This window comes from Narcine bancroftii, chromosome 1, assembly GCF_036971445.1.
Source record: "Narcine bancroftii isolate sNarBan1 chromosome 1, sNarBan1.hap1, whole genome shotgun sequence".
NCBI lineage: Eukaryota > Metazoa > Chordata > Chondrichthyes > Torpediniformes > Narcinidae > Narcine > Narcine bancroftii.
Window position 1 is genome coordinate 393,477,477 of NC_091469.1, and position 20,627 is coordinate 393,498,103.

At 43.0% G+C, this 20,627-nt stretch overlaps 2 long non-coding RNA genes across 2 annotated transcripts in view; one reads left to right on the plus strand and one right to left on the minus strand.

Annotated features, from left to right (window-relative positions):
• Positions 1-4,306: 4,306 nt before the first annotated feature.
• LOC138751436 (uncharacterized) overlaps positions 4,307-20,627 on the minus strand; it is a 50,740-nt gene continuing 34,419 nt past the window's right edge. The window contains exon 2 of the long non-coding RNA XR_011349923.1: positions 4,307-4,509. This is a non-coding gene — a long non-coding RNA (uncharacterized lncRNA). The remainder of the gene's footprint in view (positions 4,510-20,627) is intronic.
• Positions 12,992-20,435, plus strand: LOC138753146 (uncharacterized). The gene is made up of 3 exons (XR_011351009.1): positions 12,992-13,096; positions 17,825-17,982; positions 20,287-20,435. It is a non-coding gene; the product is annotated as an uncharacterized lncRNA (long non-coding RNA).

Genomic DNA, 20,627 nt, shown 5'->3' on the forward strand with positions numbered 1-20,627 from the left:
TTACTATCTTCTTGCTCTTAATATACCTGCAGGAACCCTCAGGATTTTCCTTCACATTCTCTGTCAAAGCCACCTCCATATTTAAGCCCTCCATATTTCCTAAAGTTTTTTCCTGCATTTTTTACATTGGTGGAACCAATGTTAATACTGCTTGTATGTGTATGGCTGGCCCACCCCTTGCTGATTGTACCTGTGGCTCCTCCCCCTTTGATTCCCCTAATAAAGGCGGCAATGCCATAACCCCTCCCGCAGAACAAGCTCCGTTCTCAGGCCAGGAAATTGAGACATGCCTTCTGGTAATAAAAGCCTATTAGTCAGGTAACTTCTAGTCTTTGAAGTTACTGATAGTGTATCAACTCTTCAAGTATGTCATTTGCCTCTTGTTGCCTATACCTAGTATACACATCTCTCTTCTTCCGAACCAGATCCCACAATATCCCTTGAAAACCAAAGGTTTCTATGCTATTAACTTTGCCTTTATTCTTGACAGGAACATACAAACTCTGTACTCTCAGTTTTATCTTTAAAGGCTTTCCACCTACCTCACACATCCTTGCCAAAAAAAACCCTAACTTATCGCAATCCATACTTTCTAGATCTTTTCTTATTTCCTCAAAATTGGCCTTGCTCCAATTTAGAATCTCAACTCCAAGACCTATCCTTATCCATAATTAACTTGAAACTAATGGCATTATGATCACTAGACCCAAAATGTTCCCCTACACATATTTCTGTCATCTGTCCTGTCTCATTCCCTAATAGTAGATCCAGTATTGCACCCTCTTTAGTTGGTACCTGGACATGTTAATTTAGAAAACATTCTTTAACACATCTGACAAACTACAAGCCCTCCAGCTCTTTTATAGTATGGGAGTCTCAGTCAATATGTGGAAAGTTAAAATCTCCTACTATCACAACTTTATATTTCCTGCAGCGTCTGCTATCTCTCTGCAGATTTGGTCCTCCAATTCTCATTGACTTTTCTTTTCTTTGGCTTGGCTTCACGGACAAAGATTTATGGAGGGGTATGTCCACATCTGCCACAGGCTCGTTGGTGACTGACGTCCGATGCGGGACAGGCAGGCACGGTTGCAGCGGTTGCAAGGGAAAATTGGTTGGTTGGGGTACGGTGTTGGGTTTTTCCTCCTTTGTCTTTTGTCAGTGAGGTGGGCTCTGCGGTCTTCTTCAAAGGAGGTTGCTGCCCGCCGAACTGTGAGGCGCCAGGATGCACGGTTCGAGGCGATATCAGCCCACTGGTGGTGGTCAATGTGGCAGGCACCAAGAGATTTCGTCTTTGGTGCACCTCTGTCTCGGTAGCCAGTGGAGAGCTCGCCATATAACACGATCTTGGGAAGGCGATGGTCCTCCATTCTGGAGATGTGACCCACCCAGCGCAGTTGGGACTTCAGCAGCATGGATTCGATGCTTGCGGACTCTGCCAGCTCGACTACTTCGATGTTGGTGATGAAGTCATTCCAATGAATGTTGAGGATGGAGCAGAGACTGCGCTAATGGAAGTGTTCTAGGAGCCGTAGGTGATGCCAGTAGAGGACTCATGATTCGGAGCTGAACAGGAGCGTGGGTATGACAACGGCTCTGTACACACTGATCTTTGTGTATTTCTTCAGGTGGTTGTTTTTCCAGACTCTTTTGTGTAGTCTTCCAAAGGCGCTATTTGCCTTGGCGAGTTTGTTGTCTATCTCGTTGTCGATCCTTGCATCAGATGAAATGGTGCAGCCGAGGTAGGTAAACTGGTTGACCGTTTTGAGTTCTGTGTGCCCGATGGAAATGTGGGGGGGCTGGTAGTCATGTTGGGGAGCTGGCTGATGGAGGACCTCAGTTTTCTTCAGGCTGACTTCCCGGCCAAACATTTTGGCAGTTTCCGCAAAACAGGACGTCATGCACCAGAGAGCTGGCTCTGAATGGGCAACTAAAGCGGCATTGTCTGCAAAGAGAAGTTCACGGACAAGTTGCTCTTGTTTCTTGGTGTGAGCTTGCAGGCGCCTCAGATTGAAGAGACTGCCATCCGTGCAGTACCGGATGTAAACAACAACTTCATTGTTGAGGTCTTTCATGGCTTGTTTCAGCATCATGCTGAAGAAGGTACCCCGATGTACCTTAGGTATAAATTCCATATTCTTAAAAATACATCATACCTGTTTCTGAAGTTATAGGTGATCTTGTCCAGTGGAACACAATTATGCATTTCTCTCTTCCAGCGGTCTAAACCTAGTTGGGAATCAGATTTCCAAGTAACTGCTATGCATTTCCTGGCCACTGCTCAAGCCATCTTAACAAATTTGAATTGATATTTCGACAGCCTCATTTTAGGTCTTGCATCTTCTAAATTCCCCAATAAAAATAATTCAGATGTCTGAGGGGATCGAATTCCAGTAATTATTTTTCCAGATTACCCAAATTTTTCCAGAAAGGCCTCACTTTAGGGCATGACCAGATTGAAGGCAAGGAAGTACCTATTTCTTGACCACATCAAAACATTGGTCTGATATTTCCAATTTCAATTTATGTAACTTTCGTGGAGTAAAGTATAGTTGATGCAAGAAATTATATTGCACCTGCTGATAACTTGGATTAATCCTGTTAATCATGTTGTCATGGCATGTCGGACCAGAAAAATGGATCAATTTCTATACCCAAATCTGATTCCCACCTTTGTCTTGATTTATCAAGCCCTTGCTCAGGGGTTCCTGCCTGAAGTAAGGAATACATTTTTGTAATAAATTTTTTTGTGTTCCCCTTTCGAACCAGAGTCTCTATTTCGCTACAGTATGGTAAGGTTAGTGCTGGACCTAATTTGTCTCTTAAATAAGATCTTAATTGAAAATAGCAGAAAAAATGTTTTTAAAACTTAATATTTATTCCTAATTTGCTCAAATGTCATAAATTGTCCCTGCTCATAACAATCCTCAATACACTTGACCCCTCTCTAGGACCAAATGTCCAGTATTTTATTATTAAAGGAATTAACATATTTTGACCCAGAGGTGTTTTAGGTGAAAGACCTCCCTTGTCCCCAATTTGGCCATTAATTTTATTCCATATAGCAATTATATGCTTTAATGGGGGGGCTTCTTTAGGGCCAGATAATAATTTACAATTCCTTTTATATGTAAGGTTTTTTGATATCCCCTGTGATTCCATTTTCAGAGAATTACGTATGTGTAATCCCAGATCCCTCTGTTTTGCCGCAATTATAGCACCCTACGATTTACTATGTGTCTTCCCCTGCTTTGTCCTTCCAAAATGCAACATCTCACACTTGTCTGCCATTTTGCAGCCCATTTTTCCAGCTGGTCCAGATCTCTCTGTAAGATTTGTAAGTCTTCCTTGCTATCCTTTACTTTGTGTCATCTGCAAACCCATTTCTATTTATCTTATCAGAGCGAGAGAATCTTCTGCTGTGGTTCCTTTTCCTGGTCCAATAAAATTAATCGTAGAGGTATCCAATGATTAGTTCTAGGCTTCATTGCATTCCTCATCTACGTGGAGCTCCTGTCGAACTCAGACCAGGATAGATATTCATTCTGAAATCATTCAGCTCTCCTTTAATCCATCTCTCTTACTCAATCCCTCCTCTGCATCTGATTTGTAATGTGACCACCTGATTAGCAGTATTGAATGAGTGGAAATTTCCTGCAACTTCAGTCCATGACACAACATCCTTTCCTGAACTAACACCTCCTTTCTCCTCTTTGGGTCATTAATCCTGATTGAAGGTTTCAGATCCTATGTCAAATCCATCACCAAGATTACCAAATTCTATCTCCAATTTATGACCCTGCCTCAGTTCATTGGCTAATGCATTTTAGGTCATGTCCCATTGTCTCTGATCTTTACATTCTTCTTAAACTTGAACACATGCAAACATCCAGAGTCCATCTCTATATTTGCACTAAATCCCATTCATCTTTTCATTGACTTATACTTGTCCCTCACCCAGCAAAGCATTGATTTTAATTTCCTTTGTCCTGAGTCTAAATCATTTAATTGCTTTGAAGTTTTTTTTAGACATAAAGCACAGTAACAGACCCTTTCAGCACAAAAGCTCTTGCTGCCTAATTACACCCAATTGACCTACAACCCCAAGTATGTTTTGAACAGTGGGAGGAAAATTGAGCACCTGGAGGAAACCCATGCAGACACGGAGAGAATGTACAAAGACCTTACAGTCAGTGCCAGATTCAAACCCGAGTCGCTGGCACTGCAACAGTGTTGTGCTAACCACTACACTCACTGTGCCAAATTAATTATTTGCAAATTTCAGTCTTACAAACTAACATAATCATTTTGGATTCAATGAGCACTTTATACAGCTCCAAATTTCATTGCTTGATTGACATTGTTCCACTTCCTCAATAAATCTCTTCCTCCATGCACCCTCTTCTCCTTCTTTCCAATGATCCTTTAAATTGCTTCTTCATAGAATTTTTTCCTTCCCTATCATATCTCCTTGTGTGAATCAGTGTAACATTTCATTGGATAATGATCCTATAAGCAGACAAAATATGATCCGTGAACAGAATGACCTTTTATATTTGCTGGCAGTTATTTCTAAAACAGGAAAAGAGATTCATCTTAAGTTGAATGCATTAAACACACAAAATAGATGCACATCTGTAAGGAATGCTGCTTTCAAAAATGGAACCACATCGAGTTATTTGAACTTCTTTAAGCAGTGATTCATAAACTGAAAACACAGTATTTGCTTTGCTATCAACATAATTAATATTGTAAAAGAAAAACCAAAATGGGAAAATTTTGCAGATAAACAACGAAAGGAGGCTTCAATGAAGTAATTTCAAGTCAATCATAATACTTTATGCTTGGATAAGTGTGAGCAGCTGCAAAGTGATTTAGTGAAATAATCACTGCAGGCAATGAAAAGCCTTTCTTTTTATGTTGGGAGAACGTTTGCTCCGTTATTATCAAGATTGTTTATCATGTTGCTATGATTAACACGCAGAGAAAATCTTTCCCTTGAGTGTTTCACAAACAGGAACAAGAAACCTTGCTCAGGGTGATCGAAAATATTTTGGGAACTTTGCAGGTTTCCACAGTACTGCAAAGGAACAGCTGAGCCCACACAAATATTTTGATTCTTTTGGTGTGTGTGTGTGTGTGTGTGTGTGTGTGTGTGTGTGTGTGTGTGTGTGTGTGTGTGTGTGTGTGTGTGTGTGTGTGTGTGTGTGTGTCCACACACAGACACACACACAAACATATCACACATAAATATATAAACATATACATATATAGTTGTGGTAATATGTAATTACACCACTAGGTCACCAGGGGTCATCTCAGTGACCTTGTATATAAAGGAGTCCAGAGCTACAGTCTAGCCTTCCAGGTTCGTCTTGCAGAGAGACAAGACCTCTTAGTGTTCACATTAGTTTATTAAAGCTGTCTTTGTTGACTTCACCAAAGCCTTCGACACCATGCTCAGGAAAGGGCTTTGACAAATACTAGAGCGCCTCGGATGCCCCCCAAAGTTCCTCAACATAGTTATCCAACTGCATGAAAACCAACAAGGTCGGGTCAGATACAGCAATGAGCTCTCTGAAACCTTCTCCATTAATAATGGCATGAAGCAAGGCTGCGTTCTCGCACCAACCCTCTTTTCAATCTTCTTCAGCATGATGCTGAACCAAGCCATGAAAGACCTCAACAATGAAGACACTGTTTACATCCGGTACCGCACGGATGGCAGTCTCTTCAATCTGAGGCGCCTGCAAGCTCACACCAAGACACAAGAGCAACTTGTCCGTGAACTACTCTTTGCAGATGATGCCGCTTTAGTTGCCCATTCAGAGCCAGCTCTTCAGCGCTTGACGTCCTGTTTTGCGGAAACTGCCAAAATGTTTGGCTTGGAAGTCAGCCTGAAGAAAACTGAGGTCCTCCATCAGCCAGCTCCCCACCATGACTACCAGCCCCCCCACATCTCCATCGGGCACACAAAACTCAAAACGGTCAACCAATTAACCTATCTCGGCTGCACCATTTCATCGGATGCAAGGATCGACAACGAGATAGACAACAGACTCGCCAAGGCAAATAGCGCCTTTGGAAGACTACACAAAAGAGTCTGGAAAAACAACCAACTGAAAAACCTCACAAAGATTAGCGTATACAGAGCCATTGTCATACCCACACTCCTGTTCGGCTCCGAATCATGGGTCCTCTACCGGCATCACCTACGGCTCCTAGAACGCTTCCACCAGCGTTGTCTCCGCTCCATCCTCAACATTCATTGGAGCGACTTCATCCCTAACATCGAAGTACTCGAGATGGCAGAGGCCGACAGCATCGAATCCATGCTGCTGAAGAACCAACTGCGCTGGGTAGGTCACGTCTCCAGAATGGAGGACCATCGCCTTCCCAAGATCATGTTATATGGCGAGCTCTCCACTGGCCACTGTGACAGAGGTGCACCAAAGAAGTGGTACAAGGACTGCCTAAAGAAATCTCTTGGTGCCTGCCACATTGACCACTGCCAGTGGGCTGATATCGCCTCAAACGTGCATCTTGGCGCCTCACAGTTCGGCAGGCAGCAACCTCCTTTGAAGAAGACCGCAGAGCCCACCTCACTGACAAAAGACAAAGGAGGAAAAACCCAACACCCAACCCCAACCAACCAATTTTCCCCTGCAACCGCTGCAACCGTGTCTGCCTGTCCCACATCGGACTTGTCAGCCACAAACGAGCCTGCAGCTGACGTGGACATTTACCCCTCCATAAATCTTCGTCTGCGAAGCCAAGCCAAAGAAGAAGATACTCGCCCTGCTGTTGTGGTTATTGTCAGTACAATTTAATAAACTAATATCATAGCTACTAGGATGGAAGCTGCTTCTGCTCCAACACACATTCCCAACCACCTGGAAACTCTTCCTGAGGAATGGAATCTGGGGATGACCAGCATGCACGTGCATCTGAGGACAGAGATGGCGAGAGACCGCAGTATTGGAATCGGGTGGAATGTGGGGAAGACCAGAGTAGTACTATAGAGCAGGTAGGAAATGGCCAAGAGCCCTTCCTGCCCGAGGGTTCGCCGGTACAGGCACCACTGACCCTAAACCCTGGTCCAATCAGAAAGGGGCCACTACAAGCGTGGGTGGAAGAATCTCCACAAGTCGTGCTCCTGATCCCCATGTGTGTGCAGAATTCATGACCACTCCAGAGCCAGGGAAAGCAGACACTGATATCGTCACTCTCCCAGCAGCAGTTTCCTCAGTACCACGGAGACCTGATGCTACTTCTGGGATCCCCCCTAAGCCCACTGCAAATGTCCCAAAGACAGAGACTTAGCCAACAACCCCAAGTATCCAGGTTACTCCTCCAGCAGACACAAGCCCCATAGAGGCTCCACCAGCAGCTCCCAGTACCCCAGGGTCTGCCCTTGCTAGACCTAGTCCCAGAGACCACATTGAGACTGGGAATGACCCCCAGGGTTCCCCCACATTAGTTAAGGGTCCAGAGACTGCGTCTTAGCCATGTGCTGTGACCAGACAGGCTGGAGCTCGACCCGAGAAATTCTGGAGGCGGCACACACTTCGGCCGCTGGCAGAGATGCTTTTTGAATTATGTAGAGGGTGCTGAGATATCGGATAAAGAGCTATAAATGCCACTGTTAGTGCAGCTGGGAGACCACGCTTACTCCCTTATACAGGATGGCAGGTCCTACCAAGAGGCAATGAGCACTTTACAGAGGCATTACAGTAAGGGGCATAGTGAACTCCACTCCTGGTACAGACTCATGACCAGGTCACAACAGTAGGGGAGTCTTCCAGAGACTTTATACTCTCTCTGAAAGACCTGGCGAAAGGTTGCAACTTTAAAGCAGCATCAGCCCAGGAATATGTGGAGGACCTTATTAGGGACAGAATTGTTGCGGGCATATGCTCCACTGATATGAGATATCGATTGCTGGAGAAAGGAATGGTGGGGCTATTGCAGAAAGCACCAGGGAAGAATTGGAGGAGTATTCACAGGACCCTGGGGCTGGGGCAAACGTCACATTGCTGGACTCTCTAGCCCCACGAAAAGAAAAGTATGCTGCCTCACAGGAATCCACAGCAGCAGCTGTGATGGTACACCATCAGCCTACTGCAGGTAGAAACCTCTGTACCTGCAGGAGTATAAGGGGACAGGACAGCACCTGGCTGGCTGTCAATCAGTCGGCCTGAATAGATCAAGCCCCACCCGGTCGGGTGTCAATCACCCTCTGGGATATAAGCCTGTGCCGGGCTCCTGAGGCCTCACTCAGAGTTGCTGCAGCTATAGCCAGCCTGGCTCTGTGGAAGTCTTTGTGGATTAAAGCCTGTTGTACAGTCTTGTGTGTCTGATTCTGGCTAACAGCGCACTACAATTTAATCCACAAAATTTTCCCACGGCTGCCATGGAAAAACTCCTGAGCACAGGGAGCCTTGAAGTCGACCCACACCACCCAGAAGCCCAGACATGCTTCGAGATCTGGCAGCACGAGGTCGAGGCAATCATCGAGGCACACGAAGGCGGCATCCTGGTCTCAGATCGGAAGAAGTTGGTCCTACTCTGGTCAAAGCTGGGTCCCCACGCCTTCCAGGCAACCAAACGATGCTCCATGTATAAGAGCGCAATGGACACTCTCAATAACTTGTACAAGCCGCCCATGAATGCGGTCTGCGCAAGGTACCTCCTCAACACCCGAACCCAGCAACCCAGGGAGACGGCTGAGTCTTACCTGGGACACTTGCGAGAGTTGGCCCGACCGTGTCTTGCTGAATCCGGGGTAGGTGTAGAGGAGGTCGAGAGGCTGATCTGGGATGCCTTCGTCCGAGGGCTACGCTCGAGGGCCATCCGGCAGAAGCTGCTGGAAGACAATATCTATGCCCTAACCAAGACTGTGGAAGTAGTCCAAACCCTGGAAGCAGCAGCCCTGCACATTGAAGCTTTCGATTCCAGGTTCCTTCAGGCTCCCTCATGGCCCTCTCACACTGCAGCTGCAGCCCCAGACTGAGTTGGGGAGGAGAACATTGCTGAGGCAGGCGCCCGAAGCCCCTGTAAATACTGTGGGTCCTGGTGTGGATCAGGACAACGATAGTGCCAAAACTGCCTAGCTAGGAACCAGTATTATTCCCGATGTGGCAAGAAAGGCCACTTTGCAAAAAGTGTGCCTCTCAAAACCAGCTGGCAGCTCAGCGGCCCTCTATGACCTCCCCATGGACCCCTCCATTTGCGCGTGCTGGGCGGCGCCATTGTCCCCACGAAGACTTCCATCTTCCCCGACTTCGACAGTGCAACATCTGGCCCCACCAGCGACTGTCGCAGCATGTTCCCTGAGCACCTACACCAGCCCCCGCCCTTGCCAGCGCCACTCATCGAGAACTACAGCGATGCCACTTCTGGCTCATGGTGTGATGTCACTTCTCCCGGTGCAACGGACATGGCTGGGGAAGGAGGCCAGCCATGCAGTGGGCCGCCATGCACCGCTGCCCTCTTGGGCCAGGCAGTGGCCGACACGGAGGGCCCCCGAAGATGTTGAGAATGACGTGGTCAACACGGGCGATGACCAGGCCGCCCTACAAATGCTCCCCATGTCCCCAGAAGCCATAAATCGCTGCCCACAGCCAGAGAGTGACGACTCTGACTCTGAGATGGTCCTGGTTGCCACCACGCTGACCAGGGACATACCTCACAACCTCGGGTGCTTGATGATGGACGTGCAAGTCAACAGGCAAGATGACACTGACCGGGCATACATCCCTGTCCCCAGGCAGCTATGGGGCATGAAGGCCCTCCTTGACCACCAGGGGCCTGCTTCAGCCTTGGGAGACAAACCCGCCCCCCCCCACCCATCCAATATGACCTTCAATCGTCGATGCCGGCCCCCTCTCCACGTGCAGGGCCGGTGTTAGGAATTCCGGGGCCCAATTAGAAAATTGATAGTGGGGCCTCTACTCTACAAAAGTCGAAATTGATGTTTTATATTTCGTGTAGAATGCCAGTCTTAGCCAAAAAGCATTAAATGCATGATATACTAAATATTGAAAGACAATAAGAAAGTTTTAATATTTTAATACGAATTAAGTCAATTACAGACATACTGTTTATGCAGGTCTTTTAGAAACAGACTTTTCTGGCTTTTTTATTTGCAAAATTTTTCAAAATAATTTCAGTCAATGGTTTTAGTAATGTCATTTTCTATAGATAGCATCACCAAATTGTTTAGTCTCTCTTGTAAAATTGTTGACCATAAGTATGTTTTAATCAATTTTTGTTTTGAAAAACTTATTTTGCCCAATATGACTGTTACGGGATTGTTAAGTAAATCCTCAAAGCAATAAAAACATTAGGAAATGCTGTGACTCGATTGTTTACTACCAGATATTCAAACAGAGCTTGACGCTTAACGACACTGAAGGGAAAAAAAGATTTCAGAGCTTCAAGTTCTTCGGCCAACGGGTAACCATCCACGTCTTTAGTTGTTTCAGTAACTACCCCTCCATCAGTGCTCTGTTTTAGTATGGTGTCAGTTAAAGCTGCTTCAAGGTCTGCTGTGCGTTTCCTTATTTCTGCCTTTTGTAAGCTCTGAAAGTTATTTAAAAATCCAAATAATTTTACATGGCTTTTAAGCTGCTTAAATCTAGACTCTAAAGATTGAATAGCTTTGTCTAGCACTAAACTGAAGCACTCAACTCTGCATGCTTCCTTTAGATCATCTAAAGCTTGATCTTTTGCCTCATATGAAAACATTCTCTTCCTTCTACGTAGTTTTTTCTCTTGAAATTGTCTAAACTCCAATGGTAATTCAACAGCTTCAGCCAATTCATTTGCGCCTATTAGGAGATCATTAAAACCACCCTCTCTATAAATTCTTAGCGATGATAATAGTTTTCCAAATGACTCCATGCCTTCATCAATGTCCTTTGTTTCTCCTTGTAGTTCCTTGCTTACATAGTTAACTTTAAAAAGTACTTCATGCCAAAATATCAAAGAAACTAAAAAATTGTAGTCTTTTAGCTGGTTTGCTAAAGATTCAGCTTCTGTAATCTCTGATATTTCCACAAGTGCATCATATACTTCTCCAACCTGATAACAAATAGCTTTAACACTATCAATGCAACACTCTCACCTTGTGTTGCTCAAGGGTTTCACTGATAACCCAGGTATATGTTGTTAAAAACTGCCCACCTCTTAGTTGATGCTGAGAACAATATGTAGATCCTTTGCAAGATCCCAAAAAATGTTATAGCATCTGGACAACACTTGGCTACATCTCTGAGTAAAAGGTTATAATTGTGACATGCACAGGGTACAAAGAAAGCTCTTGAATTATCCTTCAACAGCCGTGCTTGTACTCCAGATGTGTGACCTTTCATGTTGCTACCGTTGTCATAGCTTTGGCCTCGAAAGTCTTTCACCTCTAAATTTAATTCCTTCAGTGTGTTTAATATTGTTTTATATAACTCTTCTCCTGTGCTACTTTCAACCTGCATAAACTTTATGAAATGTTCATAAACATCTGAAGGAGCCAAGTTACCATCAGACACATCGTTAGAGACATATGGTCTTGGTGATTCATATCAGGTGTGCAGTCTAAAATTATGGTGTAGTACTTAACTGATTTTATGCGTTTCAGTATCTCATTCAAAACAGTTGTAGCCATAATGTCTAGTAGTTCATTCTGAGTATCTTTTCCTAAATAGTGATTATGAATTTTGTAGGTTTTGACATTTTGCAAATGTTCTTCAAGAACAGGTTCAAACTTTCCAAACAGCTCAACAAGACCTAAAAGTTTCCATTGTGTACACTCTCATTACCAACTTTTTCCTCTGTTCCTCTAAATGCAAGATTTCTCTCAGCAAGAAACTGCGCTATTGCTACTGGCCTTTTGAATACTTGCTGCCAGTGCTTTGCATGTTCATTGACAATTATTTCAAGTTCTTTGTTAATTGTCTGTCCACTACAAAGTCTTTGGTGCAACTCCCAGAAACTCCATGTGGCTTCCAAATGGTTTTTAGAATTTTCATGCTCACACAACCTTGATGAAGATTAGACCAGTTGTTGAATCCACTTGTTGATAATGCACTGGTTGTGTTCTTACTAAAAAGTTTACAATAAAAGCAATAAATTCTATCAGCAGACTGAGAGTATATAATCCAAGGTCTTTCAACACACTCCCCATTTGAAAGTTTCCTCTTACAGTGAAACTTTGAAAAACACAATCCCTTCTCTTTTTGTGGAAAGTTGTTCACTGGAATAGGAGGACCTTTCATTGTTAAATAATCTCTTACATTTTGATTTATATATGCTGGTGAGTTGGCTGGGTCATCATAAATGTTAATTACAACTGTACTCATGGATGATCCATCATTGTGTGATGTTTGGGCTTGGTCTTTTTCGGCTATAAGTGGACTTTCCGCTTTGGCACTGTCTTCTGGTGTAGTGAGATCATCTTCAATTTGATTTAAGCTGTGTCATCCTTTTCTAACTTGTTATCAATTTCATCATTGTATTCACCAACTGTAATTGGACTCAAGGCTGTATTGTCATTTTCTGAATTGTTTTTGTTTTCTTCATCCTCAATACATGGGCACTTCAAAGATGGAATGACAAGGAATTTTGTGATAGCACCTCTATGTTTTTCATTCTTAGCTACCTTAGCCTTGGCCAGTGCTCATTTCTGGTTGCCGCTTAAATACTTACGCCCTTTGTCTCTATCTCTGCTTGTGCTTGCCATGTAAAATTACATACAAATTTTAAGCTGCTAATTCTCTGGGCTATATTTTTAAAGTAAAAGAGGTAAATTTTAAAATGTTTTGACTTAAAATTACACAAAAAACGACATTAGCAATTTGTTATAAAATTGGACTCACCATCCCTGATAACATGTCTACATTGTACCAACAGTGGAACAATGTTGTCATCGTCGTTGGTACAATGTAAGAAACCACGTCATTTTGCTCGTTAGCTTTACATTGTTCCAACGTCAGCTGTTGACCTTAGAACAACACACCCAACTCTCAACTTGTGAACGCCACAGAACAGCAAAACAAGTGACCGATTCTGGATTTGTTGAATGATGACAACTTCGAATAAGGTAAGAATTGCCTTTTTTTAGTAATGGTTAGGTTAGGTTAGGTTAGGTTATGTTAGTTAAGGTTACATTCCAGAATGGGGGACGCACTTTAATTTTGCTGTTTTTTTAGCTGATTTTCTAGTCAGATGTCTAGCGCTAGTTTGTCGCTAGATATTTGACTAGAAAATCGGCGGAAAAACTGTTGCGTGTAATGGATGAAATTCGCCACCAAAGAAAACAATTTCCGCACGGTCAAGCTAAACTGCACCTGTTCCAAATCACCAAAAACATGAAATAGGCTATATTAAGCCCTGGCAGTGCAATAGCATAGTTAGTAATAGTAGCCTTGTACTATTTTGATACTAAATCAAAATACTGCATAATTATGAAACAACGACAGAGGCAGCCTTGCTAAGAATAAGGATCTTGTAAAGATGAATAACCCCGAGATGTACAGTACATCCCCCTATAGCTGAATAACCTTGTAAATCAGCTCATAACGATGTAGGCTATAACACCCACAGTGACCTAGCCTAGTAACGATCAACTTAAAATAACATAACTTCGGGATTATTCATCTTTACAAGACTCGAATATCCTAACCAATTCCATCTATAATTGCTAACATTGTCATAAATTCTATGTTTAGGCCTAGGCTATTTACGTTCAGGCTAACTGCTTAACCCTAGGCTATAGGCTAGGCCCTAGGCTAGCATGACGCTATCTCAATCTCATATTAAAGTACAAGTTCTCTTATTGATTAGCCTATAGCCTGTTTTGATCTTGATAATAATAAGAGATGCTTCATCAGCTCCGGAATACATCTATCTTACTTGGTCAAATGAATACGAAACATGAAATTTTTGGCTAGGGAGACAAAGGAGGCCTATAGCCAGTAGTTAAATCGACGACGTATTTCCTAAAAATATTTCACTGAGATAATACGATCAATTAAGGGCAATAACTTCACGAGTTCACTGACAAATCCCTCAGTTTATAAAGCCTATATCATTATTATTTTCTTATCAGTTTAAACGAAGTCTGTCACAGTGTTCTCTGCTCAAGGCCTGGGCTCAAACACGTGCGTGGGGCCCCCTTGAGTCGCGGGGCCCAATTTGATCAAATTGGTCAAATAGGCTTAAAATCGGCCCTTTCTGCGCAGCACCACACCAGCCATACAGACCCCTGCCGCCAGCCCCCCCACTTGCCCTCCGACCAGTGACCAGGAGCAAGTCCTACATCGGTCACCGAGACCCTGGCGGCCGCCGGATCGTCTCAATCTGTAAATATTGTATGTATATAGTGGGTGCAATTCCTTTGTTACTGCCCCCCCGGGACAATTTTAAAGAAGGAGGTGAATGTGGTGGTACTCCAGGGGGCAACCTCTGTACCTGCAGGAGTGTAAGTGGACAGGATAGCACTTGGCCGGCTGTAATTCAGTCGGCCTGAATGGTTCAAGTCCCATCCGGTCGGGTGTCAATCACCTTCCGGGATATAAGCCTGTGCCGGCCTTCTGAGGCCTCACTCAGTGTTGCTGAAGCTATAGCCAGTCTAGCTCTGTGGAAGTCTTTGTGGATTAAAGCCTGTTGGACAATCTTTACCTTTTTTTTTAAACTTTATTTAAGATTGTATAACATGAATAACATAAAGGATTACATTAAAAAAAATTAAGAATAAAATAATAAAATTACAATACAATATCAGTAATCTAAATAAACTACACCCTCCCCAATAATTATTACATATTAATAACCCAACTCAAATTAGTCCAACCCCCCCTTTCCCCCCCAAAATAAAGAATGAAGAATTAATAAAGTTAATAATATATGTGAGAAAAAAAACACTTACAAACAAAACAAAAACATAACCGATTAAAATACTAACAAAAAGAAAAGTAATTAATACTAAAATATCAGACTTAAACAACATATTTAAATCAAACTTAAATACATATATTTAACAAACGGAGTTAAGATGAAACATATATTTAACTCAAACTTAATATAAAAAATTAGTAAAGTTAGTAACATTATCTATCAAAAATTCTTAAACAATAATCAATTCTTAAAAAAAAATTGTAGCATGAAAAAAAGATGAAAAAAACTTTCTCTATAGAGATAAACCTTCACCAAATATCAAGTAACTTCACATCTATCATCATATTAGTCACATAAACCACCATCTTAAAACAAAATTCAAACCTCATTAAGCATTGTACAATTCAATTTTAGTACTCTTCCACCATTTTTCCCTTTTACTCTTAAATAGTTATCCAATAAAAGCTCCAATACCACATTTAAATATCCCCAATCATTACGTTAAAATTCAGATATCCGAATAATAAAAACACATCTACAATGAAATCTATATCTTCAACAAATGGAGCATAAACCACAAACAAAATTCAAGCCTCATTAAAAATTGTACAATTCAATTTATAACTTTCACCATTATTCCCTTCGTTCTATAACTAAAATAGCAAAATAATATACACAAGAATTACCATTCCTTTCACCTTAAAGTTAAAGAAAAAATATATAAAAAAAAACTTATCCATCCCATTCACATTTAAATTTCAGATATTCCTTTTCTACTGAATAAACTTTACAAAAAAACAACCACATCAATTTTTAGTTTTTTAAACAATCAAATACTTTCTTATGCTTTTTTTTTATATTTAAACAAAAAAAAACCCTTCACTCTTTAATCTAATAATACAAAAAAAGGAAAAAAAAAACGGGTAGGAGGTTAAAAATACGCCCTCCCGTCTCAACCGCGCAATGCAGTAACTCCCAAAAAAAAATGGGTGTGAGATAACTCACACGTAGCAGATGACTTTCAGGAAATAGTGCCTATCCAGTTCTCTCCCCCAACTCTCACTTCATCTTAAACTAACATAATCATTATTTAATATCCCTTTTTTAAAAAAAAACAAAAAAACATTAGAAAAAAAAAGGACAACTCTTCTTTTAATCAGCTCCAACTGCCGAGTCACCATTACAACCATTCCTTCTTGGAGGACGGCTCTTTTCTTCCATCTCTTGTCTCCTTAGAGATCGCGGCGGACTATGTCTCTGTTGAAACTGAGTAATTGGCAGCTCTTGAGCAAATGCTATAGCTTCCTTTGGAGAATCAAAGAACTTTGGTTGGCAACCATCTTGAAAAACCTTCAAAACAGCTGGATATCTAAAGGATATCCTGGATATCTTTCTTCCACAACAACTCTTTAGCAGGATTGAATTCCCGTCGTTGGAACATAACTTCTTGACTCAAATCCGCATAGAAGAAAACTCGATTATTTTGAATCATCAAGGGTGATTTTCTCTGTTGTGCATTTCTAATAGCCACTCGTAAAATTTTTTCTCTGTCGTAATAATTCAAGCAACAAACCAAACCAGGTCTTGGACTTTGACCTGAAATAGGTCTTCTATGCAAGGCTCTGTGAGCACGTTCCAGTATTATACCTTCCGGGAAATGTTCTTGACCCAACACCTGCGGAATCCATTCAGTAAAAAATTTTCTTGGGTGTGGTCCCTCCATACCTTCCGGCAAACCAATAATCTTTATATTGTTCCGTCTGGATTGGTTTTCCAAATAATCACTCTTTTTCACCAAATTTTTATTTTGAGTTTGTAAGTCTTCGACCATTTTGGTCACATCAAAAACTTGATCCCGTATTTCGTCTATATCTTCTTTACACGAATTAAATTTATCTCTCACTTCAAGCTTAAAAGCTCCAAACTCAGCCATCTGTTGAGAATGTATTTTCACCAAAGTATTAAACGTAGTACCAAGTTCAGTCATAATCTTGAATAATACCTGCATTGTATAAGATAATTTAGATTCAAAATTCACAAAAATCTTTTCAATTGGAAGAGATTTTGGCTCAACAGATTCCTGTTTCTTCTCCAAAGGATCTTCTATTCCTTCCTTCATTCTGGTTGCCTTCCTTGTAGTATGACTGCGTGTGGAAACCCCAGCCACAGCCTCTCCAGCAATGACTGGAAGACGCTGGCCGGGGTTTTCCCCAGTCCATAATGTATTAAATTCTCCCAGTACATCAAGTTGTATAGGTTCTTGTATCTCAAAAGATGCAGTTTGCAGCGCCACCTCTACAGCTGACAAATGCCTTTGAGTAACTCTTTGTTCTAAAGGCTGTTTGGCGCCCTCCTTAGGGGGCTCTACCGATGTAACATAGAGCTCTACATCCGAACACTGTACCTCTCTCCTGGGATCCATTTCACGCTGAGTCCCGGTGTCTTTCCTGTAGATAGGCTCCAAAACTTGAACTTTTGGAAAATGTAGTTTTCTGATGATCTGTTGTCTTTTTTTTTGCTCTTTTCCACCAATTGTACCATCATAAGTTAAATTAACAGCACTGAAATTATCTAAACTTTTAAAGAATTTTAACGGGCATTTCTAGACAAAACAATAAGATAGAGTCAGGAGAGGACTGGAAGGCATGTCTGATCCTTACGCTATCTTGCCACGCCCCCCGACAATCTTTACCTTGTGTGTGTCTGATTCTGGCTAATAGCGCACCACAGCAGCAGCACACCTTGAGAGTCCCAAATGTTTTTTTCTGTGGACAAGGAAAGCACCCCAAAACCCTCTGCCCTGCCAGAGAAAATGTCTGTTCCAACTTTGGAAAATGTTGGCATTATGGAAAAGACTGCAGAAGCTCCAACGCCACAGCCAAGGCCCATTCTCACGCTAATAAGAGGCGGGAAAGCTCTTCTTTCTCCACAGACAAACAGAAGAAGAAGAATGCCATATGCAGCCGGCCATCTTGGACAAATGCAACAGAACAGAGGACACAGTCTTCAGGAGATGAATATGACGCCGAGTACTATTGGATGGAAGGACACGAAGGACACACCAGACTCTCTTTCCGACGAATGAATCAGGTGAGTCCACACAATTTATCTGATGCCACTGTGTGCATCAAAATTAATGATGTGAGGATAAATTGCTTAATAGGTAGTGGAAGCACTGAAATTTTTATTGACCAGGGGTTAGTCAACCACTTTTCCCTCCCCACAAGCTCAAGTGAGCACCGGATCCTGTTAGCAGCCAGCAGCCTTGCGGCTGAGGTAAAACAGATTTGCAGGGTTACTCTAGAAATCCAGGGCACAAAATACGAAGGGTTCAAATTACTAGTACTTCCTCACCTCTGTGCCCCGGTACTATTGGGGTTAGATTTTCAGTGCCAGTTAGAAAGCATTACAATAGTGCACAATAGGCCTCACCCCCAACTTACGAAGAAACAACACTGCAACCTGTCTGTCCTGAACATAGAATCCCCTCTGCTGTTCACACACCTGACCCCAGAATGCACACCAATAGCCACAAAGAGCAGGAGGTACAGCCCGAGGGACAGAGCCTTCATGACGACAGAGGTCCACAGGCTACTACAGGAGGGCATCATAGAGCAGAGCACCAGCCCCTGGAGAGCCCAGGTGGTTGCAGTAAAGTCAGGAGAAAAACTGCGCATGGTAGTGGATTACAGCTAATCAACAAATTTACACAACTAGATGCCTACCCACTGCCACGCATAGCAGACATGGTCAACAACATTGCGCAGTATAAGGTGTTTTCCACCATAGACCTGAAGGCAGCATACCATTCAACTGCCCATTAGAAACAGCAATCGCATTTACACGGCATTTGAGGCAGATGGCAGGCTATATCAATTTCTGTGACTCCCCTTCGGTGTCACCAATGGAGTGTCCCTGTTTCAGAGAGCAATGGACCGAATAGTAGATGAGTTCCAACTGAAAGCGGTGTTCCCCTACTTAGACAATGTGACAATCTGTGGCCACACTCAGAAAAATCATGACACGAATTTAAAACGCTTCTTCCAGGCAGCCGAGGAAAGGAACCTAACATACAACAGGGACAAATGCGTCTTCAGCGCCAGGAAGTTGCCAATCCTGGACTACATAGTGCAGAACGGGGAAATCAGTCCAGACCCAGCCCGTATATGCCCTCTCCTAGACCTCCCAGTGCCACACACGCTGAAAGCACTAAAAAGGTGTTTGAGACTGTTCACTTACTATGCCCAATGGGTCCCCAACTATGCCGACATGGCCCACCCACTTATATATAAAAGCCTCAGTTTTTCCACTGTGCCCAGCATCCACCAGAGCATTCAGGTCCATAGATGCGGTCCATAGATGATTCGATCCCGTTTCAAGTAGGAACGGATGCATCCGATGTGGCTCTGGCAGCCACCCTAAACCAAGACGGACGACCGGTGGCCTTTTTCTTGCGAACCCTACAGGGGTCAGAGGTGAGATACTCAGCAGTAGAGAAAGAGGCCCTAGCCATTGTGGAAGCAGTAAGGCACTGGCGACATTATCTGGGGTGCAAGCATTTCACCCTCAATCTGTGGCTTTTATGATCGATAACCAGAACAAGGAGAGAATTAAGAACGACAAAATCCTGCGCAGGTGGATAGAATTGTCTACATTTAATTACGACATTCTATACCGCCCCGGGAGACTCAACGACCCCCGGATGCGCTGTCAGAGGCACTTGTGCCATCCTTAACCACACGTCCCAGTTGCAGAGCTTGCACAATGAGCTGGGCTACCTGGGGGTCGCTAGACTGTTTCACTTTATTAAAACCCAAAACCTCCCATTTTCAGTGGAGGAAGTGAGGTCAGTGAATAAGAGCTGCCCCATCTGTACGGAATGCAAACCGCAATTTTACCGGCCAGACAAAGCCACCCTAATAAAAGCTACCAAACCTTTCGAGCACCTCAGCCTCGATTTTAAAGGCCCGCTCACGTCCAATAATAGAAATGCCTATTTCCTAAACGTAATAGATGAATATTCCCGTTTCCCCTTTGCAATCCCGTGTTCTGATGTATCAGCAGCCACTGTTATAAAATGCCTCCAACCCATCTTCAACATATTTGGGTACCCGAACTACATACACACAGACAGGGGTGCTGCATTCATGAATGCAGTAGTACAGCAGTCCCTGCACGAGAGAGGGATTGCTACCAGTCGCACTACAAGTTACAATCCCAGGGGGAATGGACAAGTCGAAAGGGAAAAAAAAACGGTCCTCTTGACTTTAAAAGCAAAAGACATGCCTGTTACTAGATGGCAAGAAGTGTTGCCAGATGCCTATACTCTATTCGTTCTTTGTTGTGTACTGCCACTAACATGACCCCACATGACGGTATCCTTTCTTCCACAAGGAAACCCATGATGGTCACAGTGCTGCCTAAATGGATGATGACACTGGGATCTGTTCTGCAGAAGCACTGCAGACCCCACAAAGCGGATCTGCTGGTGGATCAAGTGGAGTTAAGGCACGCGAACCCTCAGTACGCCTTCGTCGCATGAGAGAAGAAGAAAAAGAACTTAAGTAAGCACTGACCTTTTTCTCTCACTGATTCTGCTTGACCCACTGAGTTCCTCCAGCAGAGTGTGCTTTGTTCCCTTCATATCCTCCTGTGCAAGCAAAATTAAACTATTCCACTAGAGAGCAGAGTAGTGACATGTTGTAGGCTGTGGCTTTGTACTAGTAATTACATTT